Source organism: Camellia sinensis, chromosome 1 (assembly GCF_055761805.1).
Source record: "Camellia sinensis isolate YWXY chromosome 1, ASM5576180v1, whole genome shotgun sequence".
NCBI lineage: Eukaryota > Viridiplantae > Streptophyta > Magnoliopsida > Ericales > Theaceae > Camellia > Camellia sinensis.
Window position 1 is genome coordinate 114728592 of NC_138961.1, and position 15262 is coordinate 114743853.

Consider the following 15262-nt stretch of genomic DNA (forward strand, 5'->3'; position numbering starts at 1 on the left):
GAACACGCAGCTCACAAATTTCAATTCTGAACCCACAGCTCATATGTTGAACACGCAGCTCACACTTTTCGATTCTGAACACACAACTCATGTACTTCATGTTGAACACGCAGCTCACACATTTCAATTCTGAACCCATAACTCATATACTTCATTTTGAACACGCAGCTCATACATTTTCATTTGCACGCGGCTCATTCTTAATTCTGAACACGCAGCTCATGAATTTTCATTTCTGAACATAGAACTCATTCACTTCATTTTGAACACGCAGCTCACGAATTTCACTTTGAACACGCAGCTCATAACACAACACTGCTCGATCTGAACACACGGCTCATAACACAGTATTCTTTTAATTTTGAACACACAACGCCTTTTGAACATACAGGATGCGATGACAGAACTTGCAGAAGTTGAAACAAACTCAGATGCCCGACATTTTTGCTTTTTTTCTTTTGCTTCGAAGTCTGGAACCTATATGGTTTCAGATAGGTCCTGGTTTTACTACTCCCACATGACCCAGGTCGAACCCTATGGTTTTTGAAAGTACAAAATCTCGTTTTGCACAAATGTAGAGAATGGCACGGCACTCTGAGCAAAAAATTAATATTTTTTTTTTTGAAATTGAGAGTGAGAATAAATTCTCAACTGGGTATTGAGCGTACGACTGAACACAACACACCACGACTCAACAATAAACAGAAAGACACGGTAAGACAACCTAAACACATCTATAGACACCCGAAACGACTCAAAAGAAGAATCAAGACAGTTAAAACGACTGATACGACACACAGACGTGTTCCAATGGTAAGAGACCTCTCAGTGCATGAGGAGCTAGTTTCTTCGGGTATTATTCCCATCCTTTCTTATTTGTGATTCTCACATCACTCGGCCCTCAAGCTCGGTTTTTCTCTCGAAACCCTTTCCTCGCTTTTCCTCTCAGTGCACATCTCTCTATTCTTCAATCTCTCATTTTTTATCCCTCTCCCTAGGTGATTAATGGATAAACAAGATAGTTGTGGGTTTATGCCCAACATTATCAGTTCGCAGCTACTTCTTCCGATGACATCTAGTCGGTGCCCTGGATGAGGGAGTGGAATGCATTGATCCATTCCAATTCGTGCTTCGCACTTGGCTTGATACCTCACTATTTGAAGGATGAGAGAGCTTTTAACCCTTCATTGTTATCCTCAGTTGTGCCCTTTTCTGGCAGATAGAATGCCCTTCTTGGCAAGTAGAGTGCCCTTTCTGGCAAGTATGTTGACAATGGGGAAAAGACAGAACACCTGACTCAACTGTGCCCCTAGTTCATTATTTTGACCATTTTTTGTTTTTGCTTTCTACTACAACAATTTTGACCAACATGAGTTAGATTAACACATTTGTTCGATTTTCGTATTTGAAATCATGCAAGTTAGGTTATGATCACTGGAAATTTTCCTTTTTTGGGTCCAAGAAATGGTCCAGTTTTGAAAAATGAAATACTTTTCGAGAAAATTAGTCAAGCTCAGTAAAAATTCTCAAAAACTATTTTTGCAAACGGCCACTGCTCAACAAGCACGGAACCTACTCTCGAGATGCACAACCTCAAATCCGAAGGAGAATTGCCCCTTGTCTGAACGGCACTGCATGGCAACGGAAAGTTGCCCCTTTGTTTGAATGGCACCGCAGCGCGCTGTATGGCGACGGAAAGTTTCCCCTTGTTTGAATAGCACCGCAGCGCGTTGTATGGCAACAGAAAGTTGCCCCTTGTTTGAATAGCACCGTAGCACACTGTAACTAGTTTTCAAGGTGACGATCACAACTGAGCTCTCGGATACAGAGAAGACAAAGATAACCAGAACCATCACATGGACACAGTTGAATTTGAAGTGTTTTACGGCTGGACTTCAGAACGAAGTTTCCTACATATCCCAAACATGGGAATCAAGCCTTACGTAGTTCGGGGGAGGTACATTCGGGTATTAACCTCTTCTCTTGCGCTCTAACTTTTGCCAAGGCCGCCCTTTCTGGGTTTTCAACCTTGCGATCTTTGTTCTTCTCTTCTTTTCAATTCTTTTTATTTTGTTTCTTTTTCATCTTTTCTTTTCATTTTTTCTTCTTTTCTTTTTTTTTTTTTTGCATTTTTCTCTTTTTTCTTTTTTCTTCTTTTTTTTGCTCTAACTTTTGCCTGGGTCGCCCTTCCGGGTTTTCAGCCCAGCGAGCCTCTGAAGGGTAAAAGTGTAGATGGTTTCGAGGTCTTGAAGTCATCTGAATCCAGGAGAATGGCTGTTGTTTGCTAATGATGTAGAAGTCCATCCAATGGCGGGTGAAATTGCCCCTAGTGTTGTGGATAGGAACTCGGCTGTCCTTCAGCAATGTTTTCTTCTTTCATCCCTTCTGGGTTTGGCATTCTTGCCGATCTTCATTGATTTGTGGAATGATCCATCTTCCACTCTTCGAGCACAATCTGGCATCTTTTGCCCCTAGTTCGTGGGGTGTGTCTGATCTAGCTTTGCAAGCTTCTTTTGACGACATCTGATCTTCTAGATCTGACTTCCGTGTCCCTAGTTCGACGGCTGCTTCAAATTTGGCCACACTGGCATCACATTGTGGTTGACCTTTGCACATTTTGAATTAAGGTTCAAGGTTTGAAAGTGAGGGGTCGAGTCTCGGGGCTGAGACTGATCCTAAGCTGCACAATCTCAAGAGCGATTCCACATAGATCTTTGCAGGACCGCGCAATTTTTTTTAAGAAAGTGACAAATCGCTTGCACTGAAGACAGTGCTGAACCAATCCGGATCAAGCCAGGATCCTTCTCAGTACTCACATTAACAAACCTGATTTCATTCATTAAGGGCTTAGCATGACCCTCTTTCCCTCACTTGATCAAATTTTGTAAATCCTGAGGAATTCCTTCCTCTTTGTTTTCAACACATTGTTCAAAAAGTTTTGAAAAACTTAGGTCAATACAATGACTTAAAGACACAAAAGAGCAGGTGAAATGCACCGCCGTTTCATTCAAACTTCTGGCACAACTGGCACAAGGCAGAAGCAAACACAAGAGTGTGAAAATCACTGCTGTTTCGTTCAGATCTGTTGGCATAACTGGCTCCAAGGCAGAAACAGGCTCAAAAGAAATCAAAAAGACAAATACAAAACAAGATAGTGATGTCCGAGGTAACACCCCTGGAATCACCTGACTCCAATGCAACAGGACTGACTCGATACAACAAGACAGACCCGACTGACTCAGTACAAAAAGACTGACTATATACACAACAACAAAACTGACCCAACACCCAAGTCAGAAAGTACAAAAACTAGTATTTGCATATTGCTCAAAACAGTGTGTGCCATTCCCACGTTTGGTGTAGATCGGTCGCCACCCGCAGCTGGTTCATCCCCTGACACATTATCCTTCAGATTCACTAATCCAGCGACGACAGACTTTGATGAGCTTGGTGGGAGGACGACCCCGTTGTCAAACAAATCCAGTACTCTGTGGCAAAGACGGAAGCAGTTGTCGGTAGTATGGCCAGTTTGCTGGTGGTACGCACAGTACTGGGTATCATCGTGACCAGGGGGTAGCTTCGTGACCTGGTGGAAGATGAACAGAGAGAGGCCGAGGCCCAAGGGGTTTAAGATGCCCCTTTTCAGCAAGGATTTGAAGTGCCTTAGACAAAGGCATATAGAGGGCATGGAAGACCTTGCGACCTCAGGGTGGGTACTTCGAGGTTTATGGATTTTTGCTGGGCGCTCTAGCGAAAGGGTCAGCAGGTGCTGGCTTGGTTTGCCGATCTCTTCCGAGTGTAGGATTAGGGCTCAAAGGATCGTTTCTGTTACAACGGCCCTTCTCCTGGTTTTTCCCTCGACTTGAACTGCTCTCACTCTGAGTAGGGAAAGTGTCATCCATAGTTTTTACCGCAACAGCGAGCACCTGCTGTTTATTTAGTCCTCCGGCTTTCAAAGCCTGAACAGCCCACAGGAGTTGTTCATAGGGATCGGTGTCCACCTCCACCTTGTTCTTACCACTCGCCTCAGCTTGGTAGAAGGTTTGAGTTGCTACATTAGATTGGAGCCCCGTTGTTGTCGACATGCCAGTGCCGGAACTTAGGATGGCTTCAGGTTGGCTGAGTTCGATTACAATTCACCCCAGTAGCGGGGGCTCCTCCGGTACAAAGTTCCTGGCATACGATGTGGTTGGTGGCGAAGCCGACATTTCGTAGGCTAGATCAGCCACGGATCTTTGAAGATTGCCAATCATTCCCATCAACTCGAAAGTGCTGGGCTCACGGGTTTGAAATAACTGGGGTTCCCAGATCGGATGTGCGGCAGGTGACCTGGGTGGGTGTGGCACTTCAACATCGGTATCACCTTGTATGATGTTTCCCTGGTTTAATGCGGCTTTCATAACCACTATTTCCTCTGAATTCTGTGTCATCATGAGTCCGCTAAACTAATTGGAGGTGATGTGACTGGTGACTGACGGATCAGATGAACCGGTGAGCCCTAATTGGCCTTTCTTTGCTTTGCCTCAACGAAGGAAGATACTGACTGCTCTGAACTGAATCTCCGAACTAGAAGAGAAAACAGGCAGCAACTCAGCCCAATTTCATTAGGACAGATACAGGTATGGCTGGATAACTATATTCAACCACTGATCACTGTTCCCCAAATTACTGCCCAAAAACTGAATTTGATACCCGCAGATAACTGATTCCCAAAATACGGAACTGATGCTCGCAGTCCTGATACCCAAACTTGTAAACAGATAAATGCATTTCTGTAGAGACACACTCTAAAAGCACATAGCAAACAAGTGAGAGCCAAAACACCCCTATGTTGGGGTAGGGTTTCCTTGTCCTATTTTGTCAGGAGCTACGGTTTCACTACGCACGCAGCGGCTTCAAACAACCTATAATCGGGTGAGCAACCTGTCCTAGTTTGGGATAGTCACTATGGATTCCGAATATGCACTAGGTTGAATGGTCAAAAAGGGTGCCCCGGTAAAATCGGGGTTTGTGTTCCCATCGTGGCTGAGCCCGTAACCGGTCAGCCTTATGGCACGCTTCTCAAAGCGAGCCTCCGTCAAACCATTCAGGAATAGCAGATGGCAAACACGGTGTCCTAGGCATACCAATGCAAATGCAATGCAAAGAAAAACATAAGTGTAATCAAAACAAGATATCATGAGTTCGAGTCAAGTTCTCTAATTCCCCAGCAGAGTCGCCAGAAACTGTAGACCTCCCCGAACGTCCCGGGAGGAATCCCATTTTGTTCATTGGGCTTACTACAGTTCGGACTCAATTATCACGGTCCTGTATCTAATCTCGCAGAGTGCAATGCAAGACCGTTGAATCATCAAAGAGTCCAAATCCGACAAATCATTTTGAAAAACTGATTTTTAGAAAGAAGTGCCAAACATGGACTGCTTTGCCAGATACAGAGTCGCCACCTAAATATTTTATTTTGGGGGAATTTAGGAAAACCTGACTCATGCCAAAGGCCACGTGTCCGTCATCACCAAAGTTGCCTCGGCTCGGGAACTTGAGTACGATTGGGGAAGGTCACTTCATGAGCACACCCGCTCGCCCGATCAAAGATCGGCCTCTACTAACCATGATATCAAGTTTTTGAAAACACATGTGCTCTTATTCCGATTTATTAGCCTAGAATTACTATGTGATGCGCACAACATGCAAGTATAGACTGGGTCGCCTAAATTGGAACAAAACATCTCATGTTAGTTTTAAAAAACGGTTTGAAGGTGCTACTCGCAAGTAGGCTAAGACATGGATTTTGCCACCCTGGGGTGTGGACTTACAAAACATGATTTTGCCACTCTCAAGTGGGCTTAAAACTCTCATTCAATGCATTTTTCCAATTCAAATAACGCAACCTCCACCCACAGGCATTCAGGCAGTTTAACACTTAAGCAGTTAGCCTCATGGTAAGCATGCTATCATGGCAGTCACTCACACACATGCAAGGATGCTAAAGCATAAAAACTTACTGAGTACTCTGAGCCAAAATAGAAACTAGTTAGTAATCAATGCATGATCCTAGTTCATGTTGAGATGGCTAATGCAACCCATCCAAAATGACACTAAGATAGGCTCGGCTATTCTAAGATGGCATACGAAATGCAACAGGTAACATGTATTCAACTTGGAATTGAAATACAATGCAATTAGTATGATGCGCCGGGCTCGGTGCATGAAAGACAGATGAATGGATGCAAACATGTAAACATATAGGTGCTAAATGAAACATGCCCTAGAACTAACCATCATAAGCAGGTAAATAAAAGGGAGAAAGATGTGCGATTGGGAGACATACATCGCACACACGCACACTTATTACAACATTGCCCTCCTCGGAGGATCCGAATAATACAAAACCAGATGAATAATGAACTATAGCTAATTATTACACGACATTAACTAATTGACAAACTAGCTAAATAAGCATGTAAACTAAATGAATGTGACTGCCTCGGCTCTATTTTGGATGACAATGGATGCATGCATGCTCGAGTCGCCTCGTTGGGAAATCCAACGTGATGCTTCATCCTGCCTTTGTGTGCAATTTATTTTAGAAACTTGCACGAAGCTCCAAAAGGCTGAAACTCCACTCTGGGAAGTTGTGGGAGGGCTTCCGACCAGCCAACGGCATGGGTGACCACCTGCCAAACACCCCTTTGTGGTGGAGACCAAAAAGGGTGGTCGGCCTGCCAGAAAACCTGGTCAGCCGACCACTTTCAGCCCCTGGATTCTGGTTTTCTACAACACAAAGCAATAGGGAAGCATGGCAAGGTATTTTCAACAAATGTGTGCTCGACCACTATCCCCATCATAGCATAGGCTCTAGGGAGTGTAACCCTCGATCCTCGGACCACCAATCATGCATCTCGATGCATGATGGCTGAGGAGTTGGATTGCACGACTTAATGTGACATGAATACACAAATAAGCATTTAAAGCCAACAACTCTATCATGGATAGTCAAGAGTGTTGGCGACCGGGAATCGAGGCACGTTTCAGCACTTGGAGTATGAAACGCTCCTCATTTCCCGTGTTTGGGCTAACTCCTATCTCAAACATGATGAAACAAGAATGTCATGCTCAATGCAACTTCTAGCATGCAATCCTAATGTAATGCAACTAAATGATACAAAGATGCAAGGAATGACATGCGAGCATGCAAATGGCATACACAATGCTATGGACTACACATGACATACTCAATGCACATGGACTAAACTATGGCATACACAATCCACATCTGAAGACTAACAAACACAATGAGATGAACAAGGCATGCTCAATGCAAAGATCAACTCATTCGACAACATGGACTATGTGGCATACACAATGCAAGATGGACTTAAACCAAAGTGAATGGGCCTCGGCGACACCCAAATCAGTGGCCAAACATGATGAAATTAAAGGCAGGAACACTCATGCAAACATGCCCAATGCAAGGGACCGAACTTAAGGCATCAAATGCCACTCTACCAAAGCATGGCAACGAATGAAATATGGCATGGAATCATACATTTTCCAGCTCTGAAATGACATGCAAGATGGTCCCGAATCATGCAAACACCTCACACAATGCATGCAAGATGGCCCGAATACCGAAACTAGTGAAGCGCATTGCACTAGAGGTACACAAAGCAATGCACAAATGGCCAAACCAGCCCCAAACAGACCCTAGGGAGGTCCAAGACAGTGGGAAAATGGACTAAAATGGTGGCTCGAAAGGCATGGAAATGAAGATCATGCAATGGTCCAAAAACGAGGCATACAAGCACGACTCTCAAATGCATTTAAAGAGTGGAAAACATGGGAATATGGCATACATGTAAGCTCTGAAATATGATGCACAATGGTCCCAAAACATGGAAACACCTCAACATAAGCATGCGATAGGCTCCAAAACTCAAAGCTAGGCAAGGGTATTGAACTACAACCATCCATAGCAAGCATCATTTGACCATGAGGCATAAAAACAAAGCTAAGATAGTCCAAAACATGCACAAATTCAGTTTAAAGAATGGCCAAAAAGTTCTAGAATCAAAGGCCAAAATAGCATGCAATATAAGCTAGTAAAGAGGATTAGCACTACAAGCATGTGAGGCAATCAAGAGGTCACCAAACCAGAAAAAGACAGAGGTTTGACATGCCAAATAAAGCCCAAAAAACCACTGAAACATGGTCTATGCATGCAAGAATTATAGGCTCCTTTGATAGGCTATAAAGAGGGTTGTTCTACACATGCAAGATGGACACCCAAAATGGAAAAATAGGCTGTGGACAGAGCCTATGCAGGTCCGAAAACCCACCAAAAATGGCTTGAAACACGACATGGAAGCATACAAATAAGGGCTCCTTTGTTAGGCCAAATATGCTAGTAAACAAGACAAGGGGTGAGAGGGTCACCCCTCTCTGATTTTGGTGCTCAAAATAGCATAATAACCACTGAAAATCGGATGGATTTCAGTGGTCAAAAGGGCCAACAAAGCTCAACACAAAGGCCCTAATGCATGGCTCAAAACAAGATGAAATGAAGCATGCAAGGGGGTAGATGACCTAAAAAAATGGAAATAGAGTGTTTCCTTTGTAGCCAGAGGTACCAGCAGCTTCCGGACCAAAAATAGCACACCTTCAACCTCTGAAAACTAGCTCCAAGGTGCTTAGGTTGATAATGGAGGTGTTATGCTAGGAGATGGTATGCAAAGGGGTCAAGAACTATGCAACTTTAGAGCCAAAGTGTAGAGATATAGAGGGAAGTGTATGCGTAAGCCTTAAACAATTTTCTGAACCCTTGCAAAGGAAGAGGAGCCTTCCCTTTATAGAGCCAAGGGTCTAAAGCTTCTTCAAGAAGCTTAAAACCAAGGTTAAACATCCTCCATGGAGGATGCAATCTGTGGCTTCCAACTGGTACAACTGGCACCAACTCAGTGAGACAGAAAAGGAGAAAGTTGGGCAACCAGTTTAGGTGGTCGGTCGACCACTCCCCCTGGTCGGCCGACCAGGGTAACAGGGTTCAGCTGGTCAGTGGGCTCCTAGGGTGGACTCCACACTCAAAGCAAGCCAGTGGTGTGGTGGGAGACCAGTAATTTGTGGCCCCAAAGTAAGGGAGACGACTTACTTGACAAGAAAACTGGCCAACCGGGGAAAGGTGGTCTCCAAGGAGAAAAGGTGGTCTCCCACCCTTGTACCACACCTTGCAAACAATGAAAATAGGGCCCATGCCGAAAATGAACCAGGACAGATGCAAAAGGAGGGTTTGGGGGCCAAAATGCGCAGCCGGGTGCCCCGAAAACTAACTATTAAGCATCGAAAGTGTCGTGTGACCACGAAGGTGGTCTCCCTGGCCAGTGTCCCCCTAGAGAGAGGAAACAAGGTGTGTGCCATAAACCGGAGCAAACGGAGAAAGTTAACCGGTCCCGAACCGAGGCGCACGGCTGACAGCTCCGAAAATTAGAAACTGGTCTCCAAACGGGAACAGTGGTCTACGACCATGAAGAGTACCATACGGCCACTGAGAGATGGTCTACGAGACCTCTCCCTCCCTTCGGGAAGAGAAAACAGAACTTGGTTCATAAACTGAGGCAAACCACAAAAGAGTCCCGAAGTCCGGTGGTAAGGCTCTCAGCCGAGACTCCGTAACCTCAGAATGAGCACAACATGCACAATCACCGAGCGCTCAATTGATGACATCTGAGTCTTAAGGTTGGCCAAAAATGGGGTGTCTACAGTTGCCCCTCTTTGACAGAACTTGAAAGTCATACATGACGGGAGTGAATGTCAAAGCCCAGAGACGACCCATCTTTGAAAAGGCCGAAGACTTAGACAAACAGGCGAGATATACAAAGAGATGTGCCCGCAGGCAGGGGAAAAAATACAAAATGTTATGCAGGAAGATTTTGATAATTGGACTTATACACTACGCAAAGTCGGTTTGATAATTGGACTTATATGCTGCGCGAAGCCGGTTTCATAATTGGACTTATACGCTACGCGAAGTCGGTTTGATAATTATGCATGCAACATATAGAGCAATAGATGCAAATGGGGTAACACACTCCAACCACGCTGGAATCATGAGAGGAGGAAGAACAGAGAAAACCAATCAGGAGCACGTTCCATGCAACAGGAGATAAATTCCAAACACCATAAAATCGTGTGAGGAAGGGGACACACTAACCACGCTGAAATCGTGAGAAGAGGCCTAAAAACAACCGCCTAGGTACATATACAACGCAACCTGAGATGAATTCCAAACACGCTAAAATCGTGTGAGGAAAAGGATACTGTAACCACGCTGAAATCGTGAGAAGAGGCTCGAAAACAACCGCCTAGGTGCGTACACAACGAAACCTGAGATAAATTCCAAACACGCTGAAAATCGTGTGAGGAAAGGGACACTCAAACCACGCTGAAATCGTGAGAGGAGGTCCGAAAACAAACCGCCCAGGTGTGTACACAACACAACCTGAGATGAATTCCAAACAGGCTGAAATCCTGTGAGGAAAGGGACACTCAAACCACGCTGAAATTGTGAGAGGAGGTCCAACAACCAGCCCAACGCGTCTACAACGCAACCTGAGATAAATTCCAAACACGCTGAAATCGTGTGAGGAAAGGGACACTCAAACCACGCTGAAATCGTGAGAGGAGGTCCGAAAACAACCGTCCAAGTGTGTACACCACGCAACCTGAGATAAATTCCAAACACGCTGAAATCGCATAAGGAACGGGACACTCAAACCGCAATGAAATCATGAGAGGAGGTCCAACGACCCGCCCAGCGCGTCTACAACGCAACCTGAGATAAATTCCAAACACGTTGATATCGTGAGAGGAGGTCCGAAAACAAACCGCCTAGGTGCGTACACGACGCAACCTAAGATAAATTCCAAACACGCTGAAATCGTGTGAGGAAACAGACACTCCAACCACACTGAAATCGTGAGAGGAGGTCCAACAAAAAACCGCCCAGGCGCGTACACGACGCAACCTGAGATAAATTCCAAACACGTGGAAATCGCGTAAGCAACAAGACACTCAAACCATGCTGAAATCATGAGAGGAGGTCCGAAAACAAACCACCCAGGTGCGTACATGACGCAACCTGAGATAAATTTCAAACACGCTAAAATTGTGTGACGAAACGAACACTCAAACCACGCTGAAATCGTGAAAGGAGGTCCAACAACAAACCGCCAAGGTGCGTACACGACGCAACCTGAGATAAATTTCAAACATGCAGAAATCACGTAAGGAACGAGACACTCAAACCACGCCGAAATCGTGAGAGGAGGTCCGAAAACAAACCGCACAGGTGCGTACACGGCGCAACCTGAGATAAATTCCAAACATGCTGAAATCGTGTGAGGAAACAGACACTCAAACCACGCTGAAATCGTGAGGGAAGTTCCAAGAACAAACCGCCCAGGTGCGTACACGATGCAACCTAAGATAAATTCCAAACACGTTGAAATCGCGTAAGGAACGAGACACACAAACCACGCTGAAATCGTGAGAAGAGGCCCAACAACCCACCCAGCGCGTCTACAACGCAACCTAAGATAAATTCCAAACACGCTGAAATCGTGTGAGGAAAGGGACACTCAAACCACGCTGAAATCGTGAGAGGGGGTCCGAAAACAACCGCCCAAGTGTGTACACAATGCAACCTGAGATAAATTCCAAACACGCTGAAATCGCGTAAGGAATAGGACACTCAAACCACGCTGGAATCGTGAGAAGAGACCTAACAACAAACCGCCCAAGCGCGTACATGACGCAACCTGAGATGAATTCCAAACACGCTGAAATCGTGCGAGGAGACAAACACTCAAACCACGCTGAAATCGTGAGAAGCGGTCCGAAACAAAGTATCAGGTGCGTGCTCGGCGCAACGTGAGAAAGTCTTAGAGGACAACGATCCTAAACGCAGCTCGGCGTAAAAGAATAAATGGTACAAGATAACACAAGATGCAAATAAACGCAATAAGTGCGATGATACAGTACATGTTACAAGCAATGTAGAGCATGATGTTTAGGGAATGCAATAAACAGACAAAGCGGCACTTTAGAAAGCACCTTATGAAGTGAGTGTTGGTAAACAGCTTTACTCTGACGGGGATCTTCCTTCCATTGTGTTCTTCGAACACTTACCTTCAACTCACAGTATAAAGGTCTTGAAATGCTGACAAGGGGTAGCTTCTGCATGCAGAAAGTACAAATGCCGTTTTCCTTCCAGATCATATTCACAACTTTTCCATATTGCAAACATAGCCAAGATAACTTTGGCGGGGAATGGTACTCAGGGAGAGCACTTTTGATCGCCATTCTGGCTTGTAACAGTGAAACAGTCAACACAGTATTCTGTTCACTTTGAACACACAGCTCGGATCAGTACACTGCTCATTCTGAACATGCAGCTCATAACACAGTATTCGGTTTATTCGGCACATAGCTCACAACACAATACTTTGTTTGTTTGGCATGCGGCTCACAACACAATATTCTGTTTATTCGGCACGTAGCTTGAAACACAACACTTTGTTTATCTGGGCACACAGCTCATTTCGGGCACGTAGCTCAATTTGGGGGCACACAGCACATTTCGGGCACATAGCACGTTTTGCGAGCACACAGCTCAATTTGGGGGCACACAGCTCATTTTTCGAGCACACAGCTCATTTTAGGGCACACAACACATTTCGGGCACACAGCTCATTTTTCGAGCACACAACTCATTTTGGGCACATAGCACATTTTGGGGGCACACAGCTCTTGTCGGGCACACAGCAGATCTTGGGCACACAACTCATCTTGGGGGCACACAACTCATTTTTTGGGCACACGGCTCATTTTGGGCACACAGCTTATTTCGGGAACATGGCTCATTTTTCGAGCATACAACTCATTTCGGGCACACGGCTTATTTCAGGCACACAGCTCATCTTGGGGGCACACAGCTTATTCTAAACACACAGTTCATTTCGGGCGCACAGCACATTTGGGGGCACGCAGCTCATTTCGATTCTGAACCCACAGCTCATACACTTCATGCTGAACACGCAGCTCACACATTTCAATTCTGAACACACAGCTCGTACACTTCATGTTGAGCACACAGCTCATATGTTTGAACACGGAGCTCACACTTTTCAATTCTGAGCACACGGCTCATATGTTGAACACGCAGCTCACACTTTTCAATTCTGAACACACAGCTCAAATACTTCATGTTGAACACGCAGCTCACACGTTTCAATTCGGAACCCACAGCTCATATACTGAACACGCATCTCACACTTTTCGATTCTAAACACACAGTTCATATACTTTATGTTCAACACGCAGCTCACACATTTCAATTCTGAACCCACAGCTCATATACTTCATTTTGAACATGCAGCTCACAAATTTCACTTTGAACACGCAGCTAACACATTTTCATTTGCATGCGGCTCATTTTTAATTCTGAACATGCAGCTCATGAATTTTCATTTCTGAACGTACAGCTCATTCACTTCATTTTGAACACACAGCTCACGAATTTCACTTTGAACACGTAGCTCATACATTTTCATTTTTGAACACGCAGCTCATAACACAACACTGCTCGATCTAAACACACAGCTCATAACACAGTATTCTTTTAATTTTGAACACACAGCGCCTTCTGATCATACAGGATACGATGACGAAGCATGCAGAAGTCAAACAAACTCAGATGCCCGACATTTTCCCTTTTTTTCTTTTGCTTCGAAGTCTGGAACCTCTATTGTTTTAGATAGATCCTGGTTTTACTACTCCCACCTGACCCGGGTTGAACCCTGTGGCTTTCGAAAGAACAAAATCTCATTTGGCACAAATGTGGAGAACGGCACGACACTCTAAGCACAAAACAATATATATATATATATATTTTTTTGAAATTGAGAGTGAGAATAAATTCTCAACTGGGTATTGAGCCTACGACTGAACACAACACACCACGACTTAGCAACAAAGAGAAAGACAAGGTAAGACAACCTAAACACATCTATAGACACCCGAAACGACTCAAAATAAGAATCGAGACAGTCAAAACGACTGACACGACACACAAACGTGTTCTAATGGCAAAAGACCTCTCAGTGCATGAGGAGCCAGTTTCTTCGAGTACTATTCCCACCCTTTCTTATTTGTGATTCTCACATCACTCGGCCCTCAAGCTCGGTTTTTCTCTCGAAACCCTTTCCTCGCTTTTCCTCTCAGTGCACATCTCTCTATTCTTCAGTCTCTCATTTTTTATCCCTCCTCCTGGGTGATTAATGGATAAACATGATAGTTATGGGTTTATGCCCAACATTATCAGCTCGCGACTACTTCCTCTGGTGACGTCTAGTCGGTGCCCGGGATGAGGGAGTGGAATGCATTGATCCATTCCAATTCGTGCTTCGCACTTTGCTTGATACCTCACTGTTTTAAGGACGAGAGAGCTTTTAGCCCTTCGTTGTTATCATCAGTTGTGCCCTTTTCTGGCAGATAGAATGCCCTTCTTGGCAAGTAGAGTGCCCTTTCTGGCAAGTATGTTGACAATGGGGAAAAGACAGAACACCTGACTCAACTGTTCCCCTAGTTCATTATTTTGACCATTTTTTGGTTTTGCTTTCTACTAAAACAATTTTGACCAACATGAGTTAGATTAACACATTTGTTCGATTTTCGTATTTGAAATCATGCAAGTTAGGTTATGAGCACTGGAAATTTTCCTTTTTTGGGTCCAAGAAATGGTCCAGTTTTGAAAAATGAAATACTTTTCGAGAAAATTAGTCAACCTCAGTAAAAATTCTCAAAAACTGTTTTTGCACACGGCCACTGCTCAACGAGCACGGAACCTACTCTCGAGATGCACAACCTCAAATCCGAAGGAGAATTGCCCCTTGTCTGAACGACACTGCATGGCAACGGAAAGCTGCCCCTTTGTTTGAATGGCACCGCAGCGCGTTGTATGGCAACAGAAAGTTGCCCCTTGTTTGAATAGCACCGCAGCGCGCTGTATGGTAATAGAAAGTTGCTCCTTGTTTGAATAGCACCGCAGCACACTGTAACCAGTTTTCAAGGTAAGGATCACAACCGAGATCTCGGATACAGAGAAGACAAAGATGACCAGAACCATCACATGGACACAGTTGAATTTGAAGTGTTTTACGGCTGGACTTCCGAAAAAAGTTGCCTAGGTATCCCAAACATGGGAATCAAG